This window comes from Rattus rattus, chromosome 14 (genome assembly GCF_011064425.1).
Source record: "Rattus rattus isolate New Zealand chromosome 14, Rrattus_CSIRO_v1, whole genome shotgun sequence".
Lineage (NCBI taxonomy): Eukaryota > Metazoa > Chordata > Mammalia > Rodentia > Muridae > Rattus > Rattus rattus.
In genome coordinates, this window is record NC_046167.1 from 65,887,464 (window position 1) to 65,904,072 (window position 16,609).

The following is a 16,609-nucleotide window of genomic DNA, read 5'->3' on the forward strand; positions in this document are numbered from 1 at the left end:
TGTGACTCTTCCCCAAGTCCCTGGGTCAGCCTGGAGTACTCAGTGCCACTTACTTCCCCACATTAACCTAAAAGGTTAACTTCCGCCAACTTCATGTTTCCTCGTTGATGCTTAAAATCCTGGCAAATTTATTCATCTCGTCTGCCACTGTCCTTTTAGATTGTATGATAACACCACTGACAGAGCGCGCCGTCCTCATGCGCGGACTTACATGATCTTCGTATTTTCCGGATACTAACTAACCACACTGGGCTAAGCTTCCTCCCACAGTGGGGTCAGCAGAGCAAACTGACTTAGGTCGTTGCTGGCACCGGCTGCTGCTCCAAGCGGTTGAGCATGGAAACTCGCCCAACCTTTGTACATCCTCATTTACAAGTGCGGAAACTGAGACCTGGTTGGGACAGGCAACCTGCCCAGAGCCGTGCATGCGGCATTAAAATGTTAGCCTGGAACTCACACAATTTGCTGCCAGACTCTCTGCTTTAGCTGCGGCTTTGTGCCATCTTTAAAACGGATCCCTGGTGAAGACACGAAGCACGTGTGTTCACGCCGCTCCAGAGTCTCACCCTTGTGCGTAGGAGTCACAAAGGGGCCACCTCTTCACAGATTCAGTAGGAGAGAGCCTTGCCCGTTTTCTACCTTGTTCTTAGCCTCAGAAGAACAGCCAAGATGGAAAGAAGAAATCTACAGTGTGGTTCCAATATGCGAAAACCTTAGCCCACTAATAAGGCAAGTTATCCCTCTGTAATATAGAGAAAGTCGTATTTATCACAACAGGCACATCTAGGATGTGTGTAACAGTCAACAAGACAGCCAGGTCTAGTGACTTCGGGCCCCAACCCGTCCTCTCCAATGTTGCTGAGACTCTGGGAAGTTCAACATCACAGCCCTCTCAAAGCACAGCCCGAGGCCACGGCCCCGCCTCCCTCTAGAAAACATTCTTAGAAGACTTTCCCAAAGGTGGAATGTCTCTACAGGCTGTCACCGAACCCTGCTACTGAAGCGCCTTCTGGCCAGTAACCCAATACGGGCACTGAAGACACAGAATATTGTTCGTGACACAGACACCGCCCTTCGCCGAGCCCGCAGCTTCTGTAGTTACACTTCGACCTCGCCCGACGTGAGAGTCCACCGAGTCCATCCACTGACACTTGTCTCAGGTGACAGTCACTTCATCTGCGATCCCATCGAGAACAGTAAGCCGACCCCAAGCCCTCCAGCTCCCTAAAGAGCTGGCTTGTTTCCAAAAGGTTCTCTGAATGTTCCCCCTCTGCTCTTGTGTTCCTTTCAGCAGCAGGGCTTGGTCCAAAGTCTTTTAAGAATGTCTGTATTGGGGTTGGGATTTAGCTCAGTGGTAGGCGCTTGCCTAGGAAGCGCAAGGCCCTGGGCTTCGTTCCCCAGCTCCGAAAAAAAAAGACCAAAAAAAAAAAAAAAAAAAGAATGTCTGTATTTGGGGAGAGATGGCTCACCAGTTCAGTATCTCTACTGCTCTTGCAGAGGACCAGGGTGCAGTAACTAACACCACATGGGCAGCTCCCAACACTGATTCCAGTTCCAGGAAGACCTGATGCCCTCTTCTGGCCAATGTTGGTATGTACGTATAACTCCTACCACACACACACACACACACACACACACACACACACACACACGCATGCACACACGCTTTTTTTTTAATTTGAAAGAATGTCTACTGGGGGCTGGCAAATGGCTCAGAGGGCAAAAATGCTCACCCCTCAGCTTCACAATCTGTGTTGTTTCCCCCAGGTCTGGCACGGTGAAAGTAGAGAACTGACTCCTAAAAGTTGTCCTCTGACCTTCCCATGCAGGATCCCCCTCCAAAAAAAAAAAAAAAAGAAACAAAGAAAGAGACCTTAATGCTAAAAAGGATGTCTATATTTGTACAGTCTCAGGAAGCACTCACCTGACTACACGTAACTACCTTTTTGAAACCTAGATATTATGAGAGCTTTGAGTGTCTAAAATTGTTAAATCAAACACCTATAAACATCCAAAGACAGGGTTGTTGCTTATAACGTTAGTTCACGAACTATAAATAGCAAAGTATTTTCTATAAATAGGGAACAGCTGGTATTTGATTTTTGAAAGGCAAGGACTACATTTGGGTAGTCTAATAATACTTGGTTTTTGTTTTTTTTAACTCAACTATTCCTGTATTTCAAACCAGAGAATTCCATTCCTTCGACTTTACTTTCAACCTATACTGCGACGACCCCAGTGAATTCCTCTCGTGCAATTCGTTCTCATATTTTAATCTCATTTATTCCATCTCATTATTGTCAAGAGTTGTTTTGCAATCCCCCCAAGCACTGAGCTGTTTTTAACCCACCACTGATGTGCTTCGATGTGCTCAGTAGTTAATATTAAAGATCCAGCTGTAACTATATAAACGATTCTAACGTTTCTGTATCACGTATCTAAATTTTAAAAATCGTACCCTCGTACAGTAGCACACATCCGTAATCCCAGAATGTGGAAGTCAGGAACTGAAGTTGTCCTTAGCTACCCAGCAAGCTGGAAGCCAGCTTAGCGTCACCACACCCTGCTTAAAATTATATATATATGAATAGCCGGTGAAGTGGTGCACACCTTTAATCTCAGCACTCAGGAGGCAGAAGGAGGGGGATCTCTGTCAGGAGGCCAGCCTGGTCAACAGATCGAGTACTAGAACAGCCAGGGCTACATGGAGAAACCCTGACTTGAAAAATCTAAGTTAATCAATTAACTGATTGATTGGTTAATTGATTTACTGTCTGTGATCAGGTTTTACCAGACCTTTATACAGGTCACTATACCAACAAAAGGAGCAGCTAGCGTGCCCGCTTTGGCAGCACAAATACTAAAATTGGAATGATACAGATGAGATTAGCTCAGCCCCTGAGCAAGGGTGGCACGCAAAACAAGGAACTAGAGAGGCAACCTTGAGGCCAAGGGCTTGCCACTCTTTCAGAGGACCTGAGTTCAGTTTCCAGTACTCCGCATCCCCCGTGACTCCAGCTCTGCCCTCTGCTGGTCTCCATGGGTACTGCACTCACATGCAAGATCACACACATACATAGATCCATGCACATAAACGAGAAAATGATAAAAACAAATTACTATTACAGCACATTTTACTGGGTCATCGTGTCACCTCACAAGATCACCATACAAGGTGAAACAAATACCTTATCATGTATTCAGTGCTGACTGGACACTAGGCATACAATGGCAGGCCAAAGTGGGCAGGCCAAAGTGGGCAGGCTGCCGGAGGCCTCCTGAGAGGGTCTAGGATACTGTCACTTGTGGTCAGCCACACCCTTCAGAGTGCAGGCACCTTCTACGCAGCTGCCCAACTCCACTCCATTGACTGACTGCCTTGTATTATATCTGGAAGGAGATACCACACAAAATGTTTTATGAAATATCCAACTGGCCACCAAAAATAAAATCCTCAGACTGCCAGATGTTTCTCTGTGTAAGCGCATGGGAGTCAGGGGTTGGAAGGGAGGAGAGGAAAGAATGTATTCTTAGAAAAACAAACTGGCTAGAAACAGTCAGGCAGAGTAAACAGCCCCAAACAAGCCGTTCTCAACAAGGTCTGTTTAAGCAAAGAGAGTTCATCATTCAGAGGGGGAGGTCACTTTTAACTGGGTTTACTAAACCCCACCTTAACGAAGGCTCAGTGTGAAAGTCAGAGGCCTCTGCTATCCGTGTCCCCATTGGATAAAAGCCTTCTGCTTCCACTACCCAACACGTTCCTCAAGAAAGTCTGACAGGAGGTACTGCCATACCATGCATTTGCTTTAAGTGGCATTTGTGGCTCTTCAGCCTCCAGGGGGTGAGAGCCAACAGGTAGCATCTTGAGAAAAAGGTAGTACTCAAGGGCAAGATGTGCCTTAAAACAACAACAAACAAATAAACAAAACCAATAAAGCCCCTACATTTTTTTAATATTTATTTATTTTTATGTGTATGAGTACACCCTAGCTGTCTTCAGACACACCAGAAGAGGGCACCGGATCCCATGACAGGTGGTTGTGAGCCACCATGTGGTTGCTAGAAATTGAACCCAGGACCTTGGGAAGAGCAGTCAGTGCTCTTAACTGCCGAGCCATCTCTCCAGCCCTCAATAAAGCTTTCTTGAGTGGGGAGCCATGAAAAAATAATTTCAGGTTTTGCTTTTGATGGGAACACGGATGAACCCATCTGTGGTGCCCCACGTCTGTAGACAGAACTCAACTAAAAAAACGACAGCATTGGGCTGGAGAGATGGCTCAGTGGTTAAGAGCTCTGACTGCTCTTCCAGAGGTCCTGAGTTCAAATCCCAGCAACCACATGGTGGCTCACAACCATCTGTAATGGGATCTGATGCCCTCTTCTGCTGTGTCTGAAGACAACTACAGTGTACTTATATATAATAAATAAATAAATCTTTAAAAAAAAAAAAACGACAGCATTACTATGGCTTGCTAAGCAAAGCCTGCCCTTAACAAGTCGCGTTTCTTCTTTCTACAGTCTAAATGAGCTCTACAAACGGGACTGGGTTAGCCAATGAATAAATGGCCATTTCAGAGAATAACCTTCCATGGGATTAGCTGAAGGACCATCAGTTATAGTTGGGGTGGGGTGTAGGGAACCCCCCTCCCTTTCCCCAGTGGATATGGCAGACTATTATTACCTCTCAGCAGGCTGGAGAGATGGCTCCGTAGTGAAGAGCTCTTACTGCTCTTGTAGAGGCTTTGGTTCCTAACATCCACACTTTGGATGGCAACCATCTACAACGCCAGTTCAAGCGGATCCAGACAATTTTTTCTGGCCTCCACCTGGCACCAAGCACATTGGTGCAGAGCAGTCACATACATGAAAGCAAAACACTCATACCCGTAAAATAAAAATAACGTTTAAAAATACTGCTTTGGAAAAGTAGGGGTTAAACCAAGGCTTTGTACGTTCTGGGCAGGCGCTCTACCGCTGAGCTACACCCGGCCCTGAGCGACAGGTCTGTTTATCACTCTCAGAGACTGTCCAAGGAGTGTAAGAAACACAGAACTCTGCATCCACCCTAGCAGAGTGGAGTGGAGACAGCGAGGGAACGTGATGGAGACCGAGGGGTTCTCAGGATACATTCAGAGCACTGGCTGAGCATCCACAACCCAAAATCTGAAGTACTCCAAAATCCGGAACTTTTAATTTTTTTTTTTCACACTAGGGATAAAAACTCCAGGACTTGTGGATGCGAAGCACCTGTTCTACAACTGGACGGAATCTCCAGCGGCCCTGTGTAGTACCGGGCCGCGCGGGCTATAGGTCGCAGTCATAGTGCAGGCTCGTGGCTGGGCTGAGCTCAGGAGGAGGGCACTTGCTTCACAAAGGGCTGGATTCACTCCCTAGGACTGGCAAACGTCTAAAGACAGTGTGAGCCCAGGTACGGTGGCACATGCCTTTGATCCCAGCATAGGGCTAGAGGCACCTTTGTGAGTTTGAGGCCAGTTTGGTCTGCACAGAGTTCCAACCCAGCCAGAAAAACCACCTTCAAGGGGATGTGTGGTATATGTGAACATTAATGTGTCATATTCAGACATGGTTCCCATTCCTATCTCGTTTTGCACATGAGCAAACATCTAAAGATCTGAAGAAAAAAAAGTCCAAACTTTGAGACGCTTCCGGTCCTAAGCACTTTGGTTTCAACTAAGCTAGCATTATCTTTTTCTTCCTGCCCCATAACTGGGTGGAATCAATGTGTACCAAACAATTAAGGAAGTTCACTTGTCCACTGGCAAGCTCCTTCCTTCTTTTGTAGGAGCTGATCACATGGCAATAAATTCGAAAGCCGGTTTCGAATAGTCATGTTTTTCCTAGAAATGCTGACAAGACATTAGGAGAAACGGTGAGTCTAGAGAGAGAAACGGTGTCCGGTGAGGGTGGGAACCGTGAGCCTCCCTGATGTGAAGAGCCAGTCAGGATGAGGAGGGAAGGACTGTGTCTGCGGATGGGCGTGGCGGGGCTCTCCATAGAACGGGGACACCAACCCAGCCCTTGGAGCAACCACGCCATGAAAGCGCTGGGCTGCACGCATACCTCGGTCTGCATGCGCACTTCACGGAAACCGTGAGGTGGCTTCCGTTCTGCCCAATAAATTCCCCTTTCCTCTGGGCTTCTATGAGTTAGAAGAAGGCAGCCCGACAGCCTTCCACTCAACTGGACCCATTCCTGCAGGACTCACGTTCGATTTCTGCCATTAGTTTTGGCTTATTAATGCACCGTGACTGATGGATGAGGCTTACGTTATCCATCAGCCCCAAAGCGTCTTACGTGGGTGCAGTTGATCATTTGGACTGCAGATCTCCCTGTCCTTTACCTGCTACCGAGCTCAAGGCGCACAAACACAGTCTTCATCCCATAGAGGATTACATAGCCAGGCAGTCTGGATAACGAAGAGTGTGCTTCCCACGACAGGCTGAGACCCAAACGGGAAGGGACTTCGTGTGATACTGCACATCTGGGATCTCAGCTCTTGGGAAGTAGAGGCAGGAGGGTCAGGAGTTCAAGGCCAGCTTGGGATACAAAGTGAGTTCTAGGCCAGCTTGGTGTACATAGTGAGTTTAAGGCCGGATACACGGTGAGTTCGAAGGCAGCTTGGGATATATGAGACTCTGTCCAGGAAAAAAAGAAAAGAGGGAAGAATTGGGGAGGGAGGGAGGGGGGAGAGAAGGAAAGGGAAATAGAGTAAAAGCTGTTCAGTGTGGAAGTGCATCCTGGATGTGCAAACCCAGCGCACAAGAGAGAAGCCGGGGAGAGACAGTGAAGGAGCACAAGACAAAGTGAGCATGCTCAAGAACGAGAGACTCCGAGGGGAGAATGCTGTGCTGAGTTGAGAGGTTTTTACAGGACGGATGCTTCACCAATGACTCAGGTCCCAGAAAACACCTGGGTAATGGCGGCATTCAATACCCTGATGCTGGCGGTGGCCACAGGGTGCGCTCAACTGTAAAAACTCAAAGAGGCCACCCCTGAATGGGTGTGTTTTATCTTAGGTGAACTATACCTTAATGAAGTTGGGCTGAAAGTCTATTAATCCAGGACCTAACTATTCAGGTTGGGGCAAGTCAGCTCCATTAACTTCTTTCCTTTGGTTTAAACGGCCTGCATTGTAGCTGCCCCATTAATTCTTATAGAACATAAAACTTTAAAAAAAAAAAATGCCAATGACGTTCAGTTAAGTCTGCTTTTCTAGTTTTCATGAGGTGTGACGGTTTGCTGGCCTGAAAAGGTAGCCTAATAAATCTTATCTGTGGCTCTTAAAAGCGGACATCATCAGTTGAGGGTATGGTTCGCTGTACCTTATATCCTATACTATAGGGAGGAGGAAGAGGAGGAGGAGGAAGAAGAGGAGGAGGAGGAGGAAGAAGAGAAAGAAGAAGAAGAAGAAGAAGAAGAAGAAGAAGAAGAAGAAGAAGAAGAAGAAGAAGTAGTAGTAGTAGTAGTAGTAGTAGTAGTAGTAGTAGTAGTAGTAGTAGTAGTAATTAAGTAAGCCATTGGGGTAAAATAAAAGGAAAGCAAATGTATAAAAACTATGGAAGTGTCCATTATAAGAAATAAAATATGCATGTTGGGGTGGGGGGGGTCCACAGAGATACTGTCATGCTGCTTTCTTGAAGGGGAAGAATCATTTTCAGGAACTATTGGGAAGTAAATAGAAGCAGGCAGATGACACTCTAGGCAAATTTTGCATGCACGTTGGTACGTAGGGGACACTGTCATCTGTACAGCTCCAGATCTGGCTCTATTTAATCCCATCTAAGTGTCCTTTAGAAGACATTTTCTAGGAAAGTACAGGGATAGCCGCTGAAGCTCGTGCGCCCTCAGCGAAAGGCTACGGGCTTTCCTGGGATCCTTGATTAATTTCCTCTTAACACTTGCTGTGTTGGATCTTTCTAGTCATGCCGAATCTTTAGCTAGGTAGACAAACAAATAACTTGGTGACAAAGAAATGTCACATTCATCACACTGTGTGGTACACTGTGACGACCCCCGCCCTTGGGAGGCTGAGGAAGGAGGGTTTGACATTTGAGAAGAGTGTGGGCAATTTAGCGAGACTCTGTTTAATGTTAGAAATCAACCAATAAATAGGAAGGACTCACAAGCAGGATGTTTCTGTAGCACCCACCAGCTCTGTGTTCAGTCCCTGGTATTGAAAATGAAAGGAGGACCAGGGAGAGGGAGGAGAGGGAGGGGAGGAAGACGTGTCCACTGAGGCCAGGCGCACAAGCCCTCTGAAACTGGACTTCAAATATGAAAATAATGTGGGAAGACTAGAGCTCTTGTCCCTTGTCACGTCTCCAAAAGGCCATCTCCACAGCCAGCACTCAGCCATTATTCAGAGAACCCAGACTTCTGGTTCCTGGTCTTTACAAAATCTCGCATAGCTTTCACTGAGTCAAAAGTTCCATTCTCTTTTTAGCAGCAGGAAAGGGGGAAAATATTACAAGTGACTCAAAACAAAGCTATCCGAGTGTGCATCGTTAGCGGGCGTTTCCAGGGCAACCCCAAGATGCCTGCAATGCCAACTCCCGTGACTGACCCGGCATGGAGCTCGGTTGGCCCTGGCCATTTATTTTATTCTCACCGTTATAATAACAGAGACCTTCACTTTAGCACTAATCTAAAGTAATGTAATAACACAAACTCGACAAATTATAAGGCACCGATCTAAGCCCGGAGAATCGGCAGGTTAGGGCACCTGTTGCCAAGTCTGGCATCCATGTTCAATCCCTGGGATGCAGGTGGTGCACACTGTCCTCTGACCTCCACAGGTGCGCCATGGTATGTAAGCACCTTCCGCCAAACACACACACACATACACACACACACACACACACACTCACACATACACAAACACACACAAACACACACAAACACACACACACACACTCAGACACAAAAACATACATACACACATACACACACACACACAAACACACACACAAACATACATACATACACACACAAACACACACACACAAACACACAAACACAAACACACACACACACATACACACACACACACTCACACACACACACACACACACACCACACACACACACACACACACACACACACACACACACACACACACACACACACACATACACACACACAAACATACATACACACATACACACACACACACAACACACACACACACACACAAACACATACACAAACACACATACATACACACACAAACACACACACACACACACACACACAAGTAAATTAATGTAGTTTAGTACTGGGTTAAAAATTGTACCTACATAGGTGGAAAAAGAGAGGTGAGGCTAAAATGAAATCCATCATTGTTAGCTCATGAAAATTATGTGTAATTTTTTTCATTTCCTCTAAGGTGGCCCCACACTACAACCTGGGTATATGTGGGAAATGGCCTGGTATGTCCATTTAAAATTTGTTTCTTGTTTTGCTTTCTCCCCACTAAAAGGATCTATTTTTCGAAACGGTTAAGTATTCAGGATTGTGGAACATGTTTCTGACAGTGAGCAGATCCGAAAGTTCTGAGGACTAGCTAAAAGAGCACAGTTAAGAAGACACTCAAGCCGGGCACAGTGAGGTACACTTGGGAGCGGGATCAGGAGCTTGACGTTATTAGTCTTGGCTGTATAGTGAGTTCAAGGCCAGTCTGGGCTATATGAGAGTCTGTCTCAGAACTGAAAAGAAGAGGGAGAGGGGGGAGGGAAGGGGAGGAAGAGGAAGAGGAAGAGGAAGGAGGAGAAGAGGGGAAGAGGAGGAAGAGGGAAGAGGGGAAGAGGAGAAGTGACAAAAGATGGAAGTCAGGAAGAAGGGGAAGAAAGAAAGGACAAGATAAAGAGAGAGAGTCTTGTGGGCCAAGAATGACCATCTGCGCATACACCGAGGTGGGGGTGACTAATAAGCAGAGCATCTGTGACATCTACTCTAAACACATGACATGCCTGGGGTTTCCACATGGACCAGACGCAGTCACCTGAATGCATCCTCCTACCTTCTTAATTATGAGAGGTAATTTCAAGGAACCTTTGTTCTCTTCATTCCACTACTTGTGTAATCCCCCTGTCACAGGGCTCCGACTCGAATGTAGAGTAAGTCACTAAAACAGCTGCCACTGCGTGCTCTCATCTAGCTGACTTGAAGTTGCAGGTGACAGCACACGGAGTGGAAGCAGCCCATCCAAGGTCACCCAGCTTCAGCAAGGTCAAGTACTGAGAGCCTCACCTCGGTGGTCCAGTTCCTGGCTGTGTTCCTAACACTAAAGGGCAAGAGAAAACTCTGAACAGTCAACCAGGACATAGCCTGGCTCGGCAAATGCCGGGCTCCCTGTGGTAGGAATACTTTCTCAGAAGCAAGGGAGTCTGAAGGGGAAAGTTTGTAGAAAGGAAGACGCTAACACAGGAGTGAGAGAAAACGTCAACAAGATGGAACCGTGCTCAGACTAAACCTCCGGCACAGAGTACCTAGAGGCTGTACCCCTAGCAACCATTTCCAGAGCTTTAAGAAAGGAGTTATGCATCCCAGTGGTATAAATTACTGCACACCAGCCATGAAATGCATTACACTGTTGACAGCCTGATGAGCAAACCATACTTCATCTCTAACCTACATTCTGTAAGTTTTCAAAGGTGAACAGCTGCCGTGTGTATAGTGAGATTAAACAACATTAAAAAAACAAAGAAGTTGCTTGAGCTAAGAAAGAAAAAGGAATGGGTTGGGGATTTAGCTCAGGGGTAGAGGGCTTGCCAAGCGAGGCAAAGGCCCTGGGTTCGGTCCCCAGCTCCGAAAAAAAAAAAAAAAAAAAAAAAAGAAAAAGAAAAAGGAAAGGAAGAAGAAAGACAGACCTGGGGCCATTCCTTTCCCCTGTACAAGGCAGGTGTTAGATATGAACCCCTGAAAAGCTTCGGGCATCATTAGGATTAAGCATTATAATAATAATAGTAATAATAATAAAAACAATAACAATAACTATAACAGACTGGAGTCATGGTTTAGAAAGAGACAATGTAGTAGCATGCAAGAAGCTATGATTTGACTTCCAACCTTACAAACAACAACAACAATAACAACAAGTGACTTCCAACCTTACAAACAACAACAACAATAACAACAACAACAACAGAACTAGAACCATTTCATCTACAGCTGGCTTGGAATAAGAGAAGACAGAGAGAACCCAACTCAATCACCCAGAAAGAATGGGAAACCAAATTTGTCTCAGGCAGAGAGAAACAAGGAAAAACATTGTAACAAACACTTAAGATCCCAAGAGCCAAGACCCCTGCTTAGTCTCCGAGGTCACACCAGCATCCAGGCTGCCACGGGCCACTATTTCCCAGGAACTTTTAGTACTCAGTGTGGTTTCCTGCCCTCAATTGGCCAGCCACAGTCGTCTGTCCCCCTGCTGTGACTTCCAGCCATGGGACTATGCTCACCGTTGTATCACCAGCAACTTACTGTCAAGGGGCTGGTAAATGAAATGTAGAGCTTTGCATGAGCAACTTTGTAAAGCATTGATAAAGACAAAGGCCTTTCTTAAAACCACAACTATGACCAGATTCTAAGTTATCCCTGCAGCTTGCCATTCTCAGGGGACTTCTATGCCAATGTACACTCTTGGACCACATGTTGAGAATTTTCCTCAACGCTGAGCATGCCGGGGGGAGTGACCAGTTGAGGAACAGCACTGGTCCCCGTGCTCTACACAGGAACATAGAGATTTGACAAGCTTGCTTTCCAAGTATAGCAGAGATCCACCTGCCTCTTGGGAACTGTAGGGTGGGATGCCCCAAGATGCCCTCATCCCCCAGGAGGAAGATGGACATGATATTCACAAGTGACAAGTCCAGGTGATGCTGACTGGAGATGCTGACAACTGGCCAGTGTCTCTCTTTCCTCAATTCTTTCCCTCTCTTCCCATGACAAGGGAGGCTCGCAGGAATGCCCAAGGCAGAGTGGTATAGCCCTTGCCCCAGTAAGACTGTGACCACATACCACCCCTAGGTCAGAGGGCAACACAGACTCAGGGGCATTCCTAGACATGAATTCCTGGTTTCATGACTTTGCCTAGAGCACAATCCTCTCCCATTAGTTCCTGCTTAAATCTCAAGCGAAGGCTGCCGTGTAGCCCGTGCAGTCAGTAAACCTTTACAATGTGAACTCCTGCCAAACGCTGGGTGACCTTTTGGCTGGATAACCACCACTTATGTCATGGAGTGCTAAGCAGTGGCAGCCTCTGCCTGTCAGTCCAAAGCAGTGACTGTCAGTGGGATTAGGCTCTAGAGCTACGTTTGTGCTGCCATGTTCCAGCCAGCTCAGTCGGGGAGAGCGCGCCAAACATGCACGCAACCCTGGGTCCAACCCCCCCCACCCTACCGCTGAAAGCTCTGGGAGGCACAGTTCCCAGCCTGCCACACTGCTACGATCCCAAAAGCCACACGACAGCACAGAGTCCGTTATTATGTGATAATCTAATGCAGAAATTAGAGGCTTCAGAAGGCTTGCACTCGGACGGAGAACCGCAGTGACAGACAGTCTGAGGATCACCCCACCGCAGACCTGTGGTCCCAGGCATGGCCTCCTTCACAGGGCTTACTGTATTTCTTCACAAAGCATCGAGAAAAGGCACCTGCTGTGCACATGCATGCGACAGTTGCTGGAGCAAAAGGGAAGCGGAAAGAGACGCTCTCTGCCAGCAGTTCTAGGAGGGGACTCTTCTCTCCTAGGACGGGTTGCTGTCTTTTAGTCAAGCAACAGGGCTTGGCCATGTGGCTGGAAGGGTGCGGCGATGCTCAAATAAATGGGTGCATGGATTTTAGTGGCTCTTCCTGTCTGCTCATGCTCACTATTCCCACGTGACCCTACTGCTGACCCGAGTCTAAGGAATTCAGCAAATAAGGGGCTGGGGGGAGGGATTCCGGTCACTAACATCCCTGGCAACGGCTATCAACGGTCCCGCTGTGTATGTCAGAGTTTAGGGTTTGATTAATTTTGTCTTGAAAGCCAGCCGTGGAAGCTGACAAACTGCGGGCGGCATAGAAGCTCATTTACTTCCACACCACCATCAGCTCCCCTCTCAGAATCCGGCCACGCTAACACAGCCAAGCGCCCCCCACGCCATGCCTGGACCGGATTCTGACAGGCTCTGGTTGGCCACTAATTAGTAAGGATGACGTTTAAGGCTCTCTCTTTCAGATTTGAAACCCAAGGTCACCTAAGACAACTACAGCCACCTTATTCTGCTCAGCGGCAGGACCGGGCACAAGCCGGGCTCACTGGATGGCTGCTTTGAGACCGGTCTGGAAAGCCGATTTCATCAAGGCCCAGACCTCTCGGCCTTCCATGTCCCATCCTCTACCGTCTACCCTGATCCCCCATCTTGTTCTTTCGTGGCTTCCTAGGTAAGCAACAGCTCAGAGAGAAAGGAGGGGCGAACAGAAGAGCCAGACACCTGTTCTATCCCATAGGTTTCTATCGCTGTGATAAAACCATGAACCAAGCAGCCTGGGGAGGGGAGGGCTTATTTGTTTACAGCTGACAGTCCTTCATGAAGGGAAGTCTGAGCAGGAACCTGGAGGCAGGAGCTGATGCAGAGGCCACCGTATTGGCTTGCTCCTCACGGCTTGTTCAGCCAGCTTTCTTAAGCCTCCTCAGGACCACTTGCCCAAGGGCGGCACCTCTCACAGTGGACTTGGCCCTCCCACACCATCATTAATCAAGAAAATTCCCCCACCGACCTGCCTTCAGGCCCATCTGACGGGGCACCTTCCCAGCTGAGGCTCTCTCTTCCCAGATGACCCTAGCTTGTGTCAAGTTAACAAAACAAAACAAAAAACGAGCAGGCAAAAATACCAGCCAGCACACCTGGGAGCTTGCATGTAGCCAAGACGATGACAGATGCCATGGCAGGGGACGGGGAGGCCACCGCCTGCATGTGTAGTGCACTCTGCAAACCAGACGGGCTTCGGTGTGCGAAGTTTCCCCTGAACCGTCTTTGGTGCAGCGCCCCCACACCCCGGCTTCATTCTTGATGCACACACACACACACACACTTCCCCTCGAGAAGTTCCCACAGGTGATGCAGATTCCAGGTACAAATTTGCCACTAAACGAAAGACTGCCGACTGCCCAAGAGCCAGGGAGTGCCCACAAACAAGACGTTCCCTCTCCAAAAAGCACCATTGTGCCCATTCAAGGGAGCCATGTGCATGGTATCTTAGTCAGCTGAGAAGTGGGATGTGACTGGAGACCAGGCGGGAAGTCATTAAAAGGCATGTTGAGAGAAGGCTGGGTGGCCAAGCTACATCCAACGGCTAACAATCACCTGTAAGTCCAGCTCCGGAAGGATCTAATACCCCTAGTCTCCACAGGCACCAGGACCCAGTCAGTATACTCCCGTACACATGCATATAAGTAAAAATAACAAAACAGGGCTGCAGAGACGGCTCAGTGGTTAAGAGCACTGACTGCTCTTCCAAAGGTCCTGAGTTCAAATCCCAGCAACCACAGGGTGGCTCACGACCATCTGTAATGGGATCCGATGCCCTCTTCTGGTGTGTCTGAAGACAGCAACAGGGTACTAATATATAATTAATAAATAAATAAATACAATAAAAGAAGCTATTTTTTTAAAAAGGCATGCCTCATTTAAAATGAGAGGTCATCAGAAAACACTTATGATAAAAGCATGAGACTCTTTATTCATTTATTTTGAGGCAGGATCTCACTGTGAAACCTAAGCTGGCCCAGAACTGGCAGCAACTCCCCTGCCTTAGTTTCCCCAGTGCTAGGATTACAGTAGTGGGCCTCACCACACTTCCCTAAGTCTTTTTTTTTTAATCGCTGTTTTTAGGTACCGAGAGGAACTCCTTTGCTTAAACCTGAAATGAATAAGAAGCCACAGGAGAAGCAAAGCCGGACCAGCCATCCTGGAGTGTCCCAGGGAAGGGAAAAGGACACATGCCTATCTCACAGCCCTCTCCTGTCTGTAACCCATTACTCCACTCAGCCCTGGAAACTGAGGCACTGCGAGTCAAGTTATGGTTTTATGCGGGCCGGAGGCAAAGCATAAAGCTAATCACTCGCATCCCAATCTCTATAGAAGCACTGCAAAAGGCGAGTGTGGAGTTTCTCCTTATGGGGTAAAAGCTGTGGTTTGGATGCAGATTAAGCCTCTCTGATCTGAAAATCTAAATCCCACATATCCCAAGACACAAAACTTCTTGAGGGCGGCTGTGCCCCACGTAGGAGATTCCACGCGGAAGCCCATAAGCCAGGTCACGGGCAGGTCACATGGTCACTGAAAACATTACAGCGCTGCCTGTAGGCTACGTGCATAGAGTGTAGATGAAACAATTTAGTGTTCAAACCCAGGCCTCGTCCCAGTGACGTCCGTCTCACTACGTGTGCATAAATATTACACAGTTTGACAAAGTCAGAAGGCTGACATACCTCTAGTCCCAAGCATTTTCAACAAGGGATGCTCAACCTGTCCAGGGTAGTTTACAATAATTTAAAGTTTAAAAAAAAAAAAATTCTGCTCAAGGTAACTTTGCAGATGATGGGTTTGCTGAATATGTCAAGTCACACAGAGAAAGACAGCCTGCTGCTTAGAAAATCCAATGTCAGGCTGGGGAGATGGCTCAGTGTGGCAAGGAACTACCAGGGCTGAGGACCGTGGTTCAGTCCCTCAAATGGAAAGAGAGAACTGACTCCCTCAGACTGTCCTCTATGTGCACGGACACATGCACAAAACAATAAACAAGGAAATGTAAAATTGTAAGATGAAATTCAATATAAATCACAATACAGGCAACTCCTTGGTCAGTTTGTTTGTTTGTTTGTTGTTTGTTTGGTGTTGTTTGTTTGTTTTAACCTAGGCTGGCCTCCAACTTCTGGGCTCCCTTAATCGTCCTGTTTCAGCCTCCTGAGTAGCTGGGACCACAGACACTACCACATCCTACTGGCTGTTGTTTTAAGCTGGTAAAATCCCTCTGTGCTCTGGAGTGGCCAGCCGGGAACCCAAAGAATCTGAGAAACCCAAAATTCTTCTGGTCATTAAAGTAAGATTCAGAGACATCAGGGGAATCCAGCTGCAGGCCATTGTCCAGGGTGACCTACACTAATGTTCCCTTCAGTCTCCAGGAGAAAAGAAAATTAATGTATCAAATTTTTCAATAAAAGGAGGAGGGCATAGTGGCACACACCTTTAATCCTGGCACCTGGGAGACAGAGGCAGATGATCTCTTAGTTCAAGGCCAGCCTGACCCATACAAAGGACAGCCAGGACTATATAGAGACCCTGTCTCAAAAAATAAAAATAAAAATAAGAAAATTTTAAAAATTAAAAAATTTTAAAAAATTAAAATTTAATAAAAGTAAAATAGCCAATGTTAAATTCTGAGGTTATCCCCTTTCCCTGGTACTGAGCTGCCCCTTAGTTAGGGAGGTCTCAGGACAAGTGGCTCTTTTGACTTAATGCTGCTAATTGGAACAATTTAAGAGAAGTTGGAAAATTCTTATGTTTCATTTCTAGTGGTTTGGGGTTTGGTTTGTTTGTTTGTTT

At 47.0% G+C, this 16,609-nt stretch overlaps 1 protein-coding gene and 1 non-coding gene across 2 annotated transcripts in view; one reads left to right on the top strand and one right to left on the bottom strand.

Annotated features, from left to right (window-relative positions):
- Kif13a (kinesin family member 13A) overlaps positions 1–16,609 on the bottom strand; it is a 184,538-nt gene that overhangs the window by 153,776 nt on the left and 14,153 nt on the right. The window lies entirely within an intron of this gene.
- LOC116884129 lies at positions 2,837–2,944 on the top strand. Its single transcript, XR_004385854.1, has one exon. It is a non-coding gene; the product is annotated as a U6 spliceosomal RNA (small nuclear RNA).